Raw genomic sequence first — 9,103 nt, forward strand, 5'->3', positions numbered from 1 at the left:
TTCACTGCTGAATTCTACCAGACATTTAAAGAAGAACTAACTCCAATTCTTCTCAAACTATTCAGAACAATTGAAGAAGAGGGAATCCTCCCAAATTCTTTCTATGAAGCCAGCATCACCTTAATTCCTAAGCCGGGAAAAGATGCAGCACTGAAAGAGAATTACAGACCAATATCCCTGATGAACATAGATGCAAAAATCCTCAATAAAATTCTCGCCAATAGAATGCAACAACACATCAGAAAGATCATCCACCCAGACCAAGTGGGATTTATCCCTGGTATGCAGGGATGGTTTAATGTGCGCAAGACAATCAATGTGATACACCACATTAACAGACTGCAGAAGAAAAACCATATGATTCTCTCAATAGACGCCGAGAAAGCATTTGATAAAATACAACACCCGTTCATGATGAAAACTCTAAGCAAACTGGGTTTGGAAGGAACATTCCTCAATACAATCAAAGCAATCTATGAAAAACCCACAGCCAACATCCTATTGAATGGGGAAAAGTTGGAAGCATTTCCACTGAGATCTGGGACCAGACAGGGATGTCCACTCTCACCACTGCTATTCAATATAGTTCTGGAGGTTCTAGCCAGAGCTATTAGGCAAGAAAAAGAAATTAAAGGGATACAAATTGGGAAGGAAGAACTCAAACTATCCCTCTTTGCAGATGACATGATTCTTTATTTAGGGGACCCAAAGAACTCTACCAAGAGACTATTGGAACTCATAGAAGAGTTTGGCAAAGTAGCAGGGTATAAAATCAATGCACAAAAATCAACAGCCTTTGTATACACAGACAATGCCATGGCTGAGGAAGAAATTCTAAGATCAATCCCATTCACAATAGCTACAAAAACAATCAAATACCTTGGAATAAACTTAACCAAGGACGTTAAAGATCTCTACGATGAAAATTACAAAACCTTAAAGAAAGAAATAGAAGAGGATACCAAGAAATGGAAAAATCTTCCATGCTCATGGATTGGAAGAATCAATATCATCAAAATGTCCATTCTCCCAAAAGCAATTTATAGATTCAATGCAATACCAATCAAGATACCGAAGACCTTCTTCTCAGATCTGGAAAAATTGGTGCTGAAATTTATATGGAGGCACAAGAGACCTCGAATAGCTAAAGCAATCTTGTACAACAAAAACAAAGCCGGAGGCATCACAATACCAGATTTCAGGACATACTACAGGGCAGTTGTAATCAAAACAGCATGGTACTGGTACAGAAACAGAAGGATAGACCAATGGAACAGAATTGAAATACCAGAAATCAACCCAAACATCTACAGCCAACTTATATTTGATCAAGGATCTAAAACTAATTCCTTGAGCAAGGACAGTCTATTCAATAAATGGTGCTGGGAAAATTGGATTTCCACGTGCAGAATCATGAAGCAAGACCCCTACCTTACACCTTACACAAAAATCCACTCAACATGGATTAAAGACCTAAATCTACGACCTGACACCATCAAGTTACTAGAGAACATTGGAGAAACCCTTCAAGATATTGGCACAGGCAAAGAGTTTCTGGAAAAGACCCGGGAGGCACAGGCAGTCAAAGCCAAAATTAACTATTGGGATTGCATCAAATTGAGAAGTTTCTGTACTGCAAAAGAAACAGTCAGGAGAGTGAAGAGACAACCGTCAGAATGGGAAAAAATATTTGCAAACTATGCAACAGATAAAGGGTTAATAACCAGAATCTACAAAGAGATCAAGAAACTCCACAAAAACAAAACCAACAACCCAATTAAGAGATGGGCCAAGGACCTCAATAGACATTTTTCAAAAGAGGAAATCCAAATGGCCAACAGACACATGAAAAAATGTTCAAGGTCATTAGCAATCAGGGAAATGCAAATCAAAACCACAATGAGGTTCCACCTCACCCCGGTTAGAATGGCTCACATTCAGAAATCTACCAACAACAGATGCTGGCGAGGATGTGGGGAAAAAGGGACACTAACCCACTGTTGGTGGGAATGCAAACTGGTCAAGCCACTATGGAAATCAGTCTGGAGATTCCTCAGAAACCTGAAGATAACCCTACCGTTCGACCCAGCCATCCCACTCCTTGGAATTTACCCAAAGGAATTTAAATTGGCAAACAAAAAAGCGGTCTGCAGCCTAATGTTTATTGCAGCACAATTCACAATAGCTAAGACCTGGAACCAACCTAAATGCCCATCAACGGTAGACTGGATAAAGAAATTATGGGATATGTACTCTTTAGAATACTATACTGCAGTAAGAAACAACGAAATCCAGTCATTTGCAACAAAATGGAGGAATCTGGAACACATCATGCTGAGTGAAATAAGCCAGTCCCAAAGGGACAAATACCATATGTTCTCCCTGATCGGTGACAACTGACTGAACACCAAAAAGGAAACTTGTTGAAGTGAAAGGGACACTATGGGAAACGGTGACTTGATCAGCATAGCCCTGACTGTTAATGAACAACTTAATACATTATCCCTCTTAGTAGTTTTTTTGTCTGTTCTACTTAATATGACTGATTTAATTCTGTAATTAATACACAGTTATTCTTAAGTGTTGAAATTTAACTGAATTGTGATCCCTGTTAAACATAAGAGTAGGAATAAGAGAGGGAAGAGATATATAATTTGGGACATGCTCAAGCTGACTTGCCCCAAATGGTAGAGTTAGAAACATACCAGGGGATTCCAATTTAATCCCATCAAGGTGGCATGTACCAATGCCATCTCACTAGTCCAAGTGATCAATTTCAGTTCGCAATTGATCATAATGAAAGGACTAAGAGTCAAAGGGAGCACATAAGCAAGTCTAGTACCTGCTAACACTAACCGATAGAATAAATAAAGGGGAGAGTGATCCAACATGGGAAGTGAGATACTCAGCAGACTCATAGAATGGCAGATGCCCTAAATAGCACTCTGGCCTCAGAATCAGCCCTAAAGGCACTCGGATCTGGCTGAAAAGCCCATGAGAGTATTTCAGGCATGGAAAGCCAAGACACTCTGGCAAAAGATCTCTGTGAGTGAGATCTCAGTGGAAAGAACAGGTCTTCAAAGAAGGAGGTACCTTTCTCTGAAGGGAGGAGAGAACCTCCACTCTGACTATGACCTTGTCTAAACAAGATAAGAGTCGGAGAACTCAAGGGGCTTCCATAGCCTTGGAAACTCATGACTGGAGCATAGGGAGATTACTGATGCCATAGACAGGAGTGTCAATTGGTAAAGTCAACAACAGGAGTCACTGTGCACTTACTCCTCATGTAGGATCTCTGTCCTTAATGTGCTGTGTATTGAGATTTAATGCTATAATGAGTACTCAAATAATATATTTCACTTTGTGTTTCTATGGGGGTGCAAACTGTTGAAATCTTTACTTAATGCATACTAAACTGATCCTCTGTAAAAAAAAAAAGAAAAGAAAAGAAACTATCAACTCCCAACTTGACTCTCACTGGGATTAAACATGACAATAGGTCTGATCTGATTTCATCATCATTAAAAAAAATCATCTATTATTTTTCACTTTATGTTTCTGTGTGGGAGCAAACTGTTGAAAGCCTTACTTAATGTATACTAAGCTGATCTTCTGTATATTAAGATAATCGAAAATGAATCTTGATGTGAATGGAAGGGGAGAGGGAGTGGGAAAGGGGAGGGTTGTGGGTGGGAGGGACGGTATGGGGGGGAAGCCATTGTAATCCATAAATCGTACTTTGGAAATTTATATTCATTATATAAAAGTTAAAAAAAAATAAAAAAATAAATAAAAAATTAAAAAAAAAAAAAAAAAAAAAAAGAAATATCCTACAGACACATCACATAGATTTAAAGTTGATCATGGGGCTGGCATTTGCAACACTGACATTCCTTATTGGAGTACTGTTTTGAGTCCCTGCTGCCCTGCTTCCCATTCAGCTCCTTGTTAATGCACCTGGGAAAGCAGTGGAATATGGCCCAAGTACTTGGCCGCTGCCACCCATATGGGAGACCAAGATGGACTTCCTGACTTTGGATTGGCTCAGACCTGGCTGTTGTGTTCATTTGGGGAGTGAACCAGTGAATGGAAGATCTCTCCCTGTCTCTCTTGCTCCCCTACCCTCCATCATTTTGCCTTTCTAATAAATCTTTTAAAAAATAAAAAATAAAGTCAAATCCTTTCACCTTACACAAGACATCGAATCCAAGTGTCAGCCTTCTACAACTGGCTAGTGCAGCATGTATAAAGCAGTACCAGCTGTGCTATTGACAGACTATTCTACTTAAAAAAAGAATACTTTTAAAGTTTCCCTTTGTAAAGTTCTTAACATATATCAAGCATCATATCAAGGGGTTGAACATGGAATGATCCATCACAGCACATAATAATCTACCTGTTTTCACTTATTCATCCATTTTTCTGCCCTCTTAATACTTTTGCTCAGCGTTATCTGAAAATAAATAAAATGTTATTATGCATCAGCTATTTGCTGATCTGTTTCTCCTTTCAAACTTGGTGTTTCCATGTTGGAGTTTTTCCCTGACATCTCTTGCTACACTGGGACAATGATGTTTTTCCAAGTCCCTAGAAATTTGCCAAATGCCTACTGTGTCTCCTACAGACACTACAAGATACTCTTGTAATCTTTGTGACAGCTCTACAAGGTATTGTTCCCATTTTACAGGTGAGGGAATTGAGTCGTTAAGTGGTGACACAGCCAGCTGGTGGTAGAGCCAAGGTTCAGATAGGTTTATGTCACCCAAAGGCCTTGATGTGAGACATTGATCTACTCTGTGCTTCTTGACCCCCCACAGTTGCCGCTTACTCAACAATATAGTTTTTGTCTTGAATTCTCAGTAAATGTGATTCCACAGTCTCAGTTTTTCAGTCCAAGTCCATTTTCACATCATTGGCCATAGATAGCCTGTTCTGAGTCACTGAGGCAGCATGACAAGCCATGTAAGGAGGGAGGACAGCCACTCAGAGTTCCCCAGCCCATGTTCTATGAACTTGCTACTCTGAGGGCTATCGGGTATCTGCTGAGATTTGTTCTGACGATGCTAAGCATAAGATCTGAAAAATGAATAAAGTGAGCATATGTGAAATTATGAGGCAAAACCTGGAAACATTTTCCACTTGAATAAAATCAGGATCTGTTTATTTCCTTTTATTCTGGATGAGAACGTGCATGCCTCAAAATTAAAGACCCAAGGCAACATAAATAGCCTGAGATGTTTCCTTAGACTTCTCCTATTTGGTGAGCTAGCCAATGACCTATTTTCCAAGCCAACTGCATAAGAACGCTATGTGTGTTTGGGGAGTAGGGGGCTCAGTTTAATTCCTTTCTTATATTTATTGAGAATATATTACATGTAAGGCAGAGTATTATGTGCTGTGATGGCTCATTCCATGTTCAAGGGAGTTGACAATGACTTCTGTGAACACTGGCAGCTCAAGTGCATCTGAGCAGAGCCTTGATCTCAGCAACAGGCAGAGGTGCTGTGTGGAGGGACACACACTTTCTGAGGGCTTAGCCGGAGCAAAGGCACAGGGGACAGCCAGTGCCGTGTGTCCAGGTAGTGCTGTGGCAGGCCTGGAGCTTTGAGCACCTGGGACTGGGGGAAGGTGAAAAGCCTCGGCTGATCAGCTGGCAAAGGGGAATGCATCCTGCATGATGATGAGGAGGCTTGTTCCAGAACAAAGTGGGGCTAACCCAAACGTTGTGAGCAGAAGGTAAACCAATTCAGAAACAGTTGGAGATGGGAGGAGGGAGATGGAGAGAGGGAGGAGAGGAAGAAAGGGGACAGGAGAGAAGAAAAAGAAGGACAAAAAGAGGAAAAGAGCCTCGTGGAGTTTGCAGTCACCATGAGATGTTTGCAGTATCACAGAAAACTCACTCTGGGGGACAAAGACCTAGAAATACTTGCAAAGCTGTTGAGAGTCTGTGAACCTCTCTGATAGTGACTCTGTCCTTATCTGCTGGAGTGGTTCACACGGGTTACTCATGGCCAGTGAGACCAAGGACGTGTGGATCATCCATGACTGGGCTTCTAAAGGCTGAATCACGCTGTGCTTGTCCCCCAGGTTTGAGAAGAGGTGAGGTCATCACCCTGACCTTCTTTGGCCCAGACACTACTTTCCCATGGTCCTATCTGCACTGGACTTTTAGGCCCTGGCTTATAATGGATCCAGACCCTAGGGGTTCACCACAGCCTCACAGGGCTAAGTTGGCAAATTTTTCCAACTTTTTCTGTTCTTTTTGGCAGCAGTACTTGTTCTTTAAAAAAACTATTCTTTCTGGAATAAGCCAACATAGTAAGCTGATAGATGGGGAGCTGCTGTGGTTGTAGGCGGAAGTGGGCTTCATCATTCTGATCCCTCAGGAGTTCTCTGAATCGAGAGGGTTCCATGGAGAATGGTTTGAGCTCCTTGTTCTAGACCCGCCTTTGTTGGATCAGCCTTGTGACCAGGTATGCACTGGATCCAAGCTCAGCTTCAGGATTTGGTGTCATAGAATGGAGATGTTGTCCATATGGGGTTCATGGGGCTGAGCAGTAGAGAGCCAGTGGTGAGATTTTAAGAGAAAAGATGGGGGCCAGTGCTGTGGCATAGTGGGTAAAGCCACCACCTTCAGTGCTGGCATCCCATATGGGTGCCAGTTCTAGTCTTGGCTTCTCCACTTCCCATCCAGCTCTCTGCTGTGGCCTGGGAAAGCAGTACAAGATGGCCCAAGCCCTTGGGCCCCTGCACGCATGTAGGAGACCAGGAAAAAGCTCCTGGCTCCTGGCTTCGGATCAGCAGAGCAATCTAATGAGTCAGACTTGCTCATGGTTGAGGCCCTTGTTAGTGCCAGTGCCTGGTCCATCTGCTGCTACTTGTGACTCATTCTTGCGAAGAAAGCGAATGTTCATACATTTGTGTGCATGGGATACTTTATATAAACCTGATGAGTGGTGGTCTAAGAAGTAATGAATTTTGCAGGCAAAACAAGATTTTAACTTGGCCATTTAGATCCTGATTCCATGCAGTGTTAACTTTGCTCAGGAATCGGAACGTGATTCGATTCCTCTCCTGTTAGGTTTGCTGGTGCTTTCCAGTGTGCAGACATTTTCTATACATAATAGCCCTTTGGAAATCTGCAAAAGTTAGTGTTTTTATTAGTTAATTTTTATGACCTCCATTATAATGAGTTGAGGGTTTGAGGACGTTGTAGTATTTTAGAGGCAGTCAGTCATTTTGTGCAGCAAGTTAAGCCTCCACTTACAACGTAGACATCGCATATCTCAAAGTCATTTCAAGTGCTGGCTGTTCCACCTCTGCTGCAGCTCCCTGCTAATAGCCTGGTAAAGCGACTCAAGATGGCCCAAGTACTTGGACCACTGCCACTCAGGTGGGAGACCCAGATGGAGTTCCAGGCTCCTGGCTTCAGCCTGGCCCAGCCCCAGCCATTTCAGCTGTTTGGGAAGTGAAACAGTAGATGGAAGATTTCTATGTTTTTGTACAACCCCCAACTCCCACCCTGTGTCACTCTGCTTTTTGAATAAATAAATATTTTTTAAAAAGGATGTTTAGAGTAGTTTATTATTTGGCGAATGTCAGAATTTCCAGGAATTCTGATTTTGGAGCCTGAATTCTGATTAGCATCTGTCATGAATTTGTAAACTGTACCTGATCCAACCTCTGTCCGTGAAGCCACCCTTGGTTAGTGATCCTAAATCACCAAGATGCATCTCAACATGCTTGATGCTGTGATCATGAATGAGCAAGTGGTTTTCTTTAAGAGTAGCTACCTGAAGTGTGCACAATCGTCACAGCTTTTAATCATTAAAAATGGAGGGCTGGGAATTTTCTCCCAGAGATTGGATGAATTATTTAACACAGCTTTCTAATGCTTTCATTTAAAATAAGCTCCCAGAGTCTCTTGGGAAGTGTGTATATTTAGTCATGTCTGTGCACGATGTTAGTGGAGTTGGCCAGCCATCTCTCCATATAGCATAAGGAAAGCAACATTGCCTCCTTTGTTTTTGTGTCAATTCCTTTGCAGTTCCAAGTTACAACATGGAGTTCAACATGTAAATGGTGAACACAAGTGCACTGGGAGTGCTAGGTTGGCTTATCTTTATGATTTGATTATAACGTTCATGTTAGCAGCAGGACATTCATCATATGTCATTGCTTTGGATGGATTCTAAACCACAGCTTTATTAAAGGCTTTTTATTAAATAGATTTTAGTTTGATCATAAAGCAATTGTACTTTGCGCAATCTCATTTGTCCAGAAGGAGCATCACATATTTATAGTTAACATTTTGGGGTCAAACAATGGGAGGAAGGTGGATGCTTGAATTATTACCCCATTTATAATCAATGGTTGACTATACACTGAGTATGGTCTTCAAAAATATATTGGGGTCTCTGTCTATTTTATAGCTGACAGAGAAGCTGCATTGACTTTTGCCTCTGACAGAATGGAGAGAAAAGATTTCTGTGATCTAAGTTGGTGTTTAGATTGGATGACAAGGATGATCTTACTAGTAAATTAACTGGAACTCTGTATTTACTTGACTTTTGATACCACAAACCCAATATTCTGTCAAAAATTCAAATGCCACTCTATGGTAATAGAAGATTTTGTGTGAGCTTTTTATATTATGTAAGAGTCAATAATTAAATCTGGAGGGATAATTTCATGATTAAAGTTAGTCAAGGATATTGTCTCTAAATTAAATGAGAAATAGTTTTAAGACAAAATTGATGGAGGGCAAAGTTTCTCATAGTCTTGTTCACCAATACAAAGCAATAAAATAATGGAATCCTTAATTGCTATTCCTTTGAAGATATTACTGGGTCAATCCAGCCCTTAAATTCATGTGAACAGGGGTTGGGCTGTTGCAGCAGTGGTTAAGCCATGGCTTGAGATAAGTACATCCCATCATGAGTGCCTAGGTTCCAGTCCTAGCTCCACTCTCCCTTTCAGCTTCCTGCAAGCGCTGTCCCTGGGAGCATCATCAGGTGATGGTTCCAGTGCTTGGGTCCCAGATTGAATTCTAGGCACCTGGTCCTGCCCTGGCCTGGTTTTGTGAACACCTGGGGAGTGAGAC

General features: G+C 41.4%; 1 protein-coding gene across 1 annotated transcript in view; it reads left to right on the forward strand.

The window, feature by feature from the left end:
- Positions 1-7,450, forward strand: part of LOC138845860 (uncharacterized) — a 214,817-nt gene extending 207,367 nt beyond the window's left edge. Inside the window, exon 3 of the transcript XR_016222557.1 lies at positions 7,329-7,450. The gene's annotated coding sequence lies outside the window, so the exon portion shown is untranslated. The remainder of the gene's footprint in view (positions 1-7,328) is intronic.
- Positions 7,451-9,103: the final 1,653 nt, after the last annotated feature.

This window comes from Oryctolagus cuniculus, chromosome 16 (assembly GCF_051225735.1).
Source record: "Oryctolagus cuniculus isolate XC-2025 breed Fujian yellow rabbit chromosome 16, ASM5122573v1, whole genome shotgun sequence".
Taxonomy (NCBI): Eukaryota; Metazoa; Chordata; class Mammalia; order Lagomorpha; family Leporidae; genus Oryctolagus; species Oryctolagus cuniculus.